Source organism: Bison bison, unplaced genomic scaffold (assembly GCF_000754665.1).
Source record: "Bison bison bison isolate TAMUID 2011002044 unplaced genomic scaffold, Bison_UMD1.0 scf7180017864313, whole genome shotgun sequence".
Lineage (NCBI taxonomy): Eukaryota > Metazoa > Chordata > Mammalia > Artiodactyla > Bovidae > Bison > Bison bison.
Window position 1 is genome coordinate 3,445,088 of NW_011494885.1, and position 1,316 is coordinate 3,446,403.

Here is a 1,316-nt window from a genome sequence, read left to right on the forward strand (position 1 = left end):
GGCGGGGGCAGGCTGGGTTGCTGTGCTTGTGGGTTTGTCCGTGGCGACAGAGGCGGGAGGAAGGGGCTCGCTCTTTCTCCACCCCCCTGATACGTCTTCCCTCCCCCCCTCCCACAGGCCTCCCCGAATTCCTGAAGACGCTGCTGGGAGGGGACTGACGCTTCCCCGCCTTGATGGGGAGGGGGCGGCAGGAGGGGCTTAGTCTGGATCTCCGAGCTGTGCTCTGTCCTCCCCGAAGCCCACTTTGGACCCCATGGTTTTAGAGAGGGAGAAATTGAGGGTGGTGGGGAAGGAGACGGGGAGGGGGCGTGGCTGGGTTGTGGGGCGGAGCTGGAGCTTCGGGGCCTGAATTTAGACCTGAACACAGAAAATGTGGAGGAAGAGGCGCGTCCAGCGAGGGGCGTGGTTAGGGTGTTTGGGGCCCGCATTCTAATGGAGTTTAAAACAAGGAAAGGTGTTAGGAAGTGAGGTAGAACCACAGCGCAGATTTAGATGGGAATCCCTAACGCTGGTGTGGGGCGCAGCCAGCAGCAGAGAGCTTGGTTTAGAATGGGGTGCTCAAACTAGTGGAGTGAGGAGGAGAAAAGAGGCGGAATCTGGATTGAAGATAGATGAGGGTAGGGGGAGAAGACGGCGAAATCGAATGCTGGAGTAGCGTTTAACTTGGCTAAAGGCACATTACAACTGGGGCAGGACTTAAAAGGCTTGAGCTTGGCAAGGGAGCGGCGGAGCTAGATGCCGGGGAGAAGTCTGAGTTCCGAAAGGGAATGGGTAGGGCGTGGGGAGGAGAAGAAGAGAGCGGAGGTAAGCTCCGGGGCCGGTATAACACCGAAGCCTGGTAGAAGTCGGCTGAGCCGAGACCAACGTTTGAGAAAAAGCGAGGTATTGCATGCTTGGGTCGGGGTCAGAACGCTGTGGTTAAGCCTTAGCTTGCTAGTGTTTGGCCGGAGGCTGAGGAGGGGGCGGGACTAGAGCGCGGAAGAGGCCCGCCCTGCGGGGGCGGGCCCACGCTGGCGGGGGCGGGGTTGGACGGGGGAGAGTTAGAGGCCGCAGGAGGCCCGCCTGCGCGGGGGCGTGGCCACGCTGGCGGGGGGGGGGTTGGACGGGGAGAGTTTAGCGCGGAGGCGGGCCTCCGGAGGGGGGCGGGCCCTGTGCGGGCTGTGGCTCGGGGCCGAGTGGGCTGCGGGGATGCGGGGCACGAGCTGCGTGGGCGGCGGCGGCGAGAGCCCGGGTGGCGCAGGGCTGAGCGAGGGCCCGCGGGGGCCGTTGGTTGCGCCTAGCACCGGGTCTGTGCCTACTTTCTCTGCGTCTCGTTG

At 63.5% G+C, this 1,316-nt stretch overlaps 1 long non-coding RNA gene across 1 annotated transcript in view; it reads left to right on the forward strand.

Moving 5' to 3' along the window:
• Window positions 1-1,310, forward strand: part of LOC104997734 — a 3,203-nt gene extending 1,893 nt beyond the window's left edge. Inside the window, exon 3 of the long non-coding RNA XR_826356.1 lies at window positions 118-1,310. This is a non-coding gene — a long non-coding RNA (uncharacterized LOC104997734). The remainder of the gene's footprint in view (window positions 1-117) is intronic.
• Window positions 1,311-1,316: the final 6 nt, after the last annotated feature.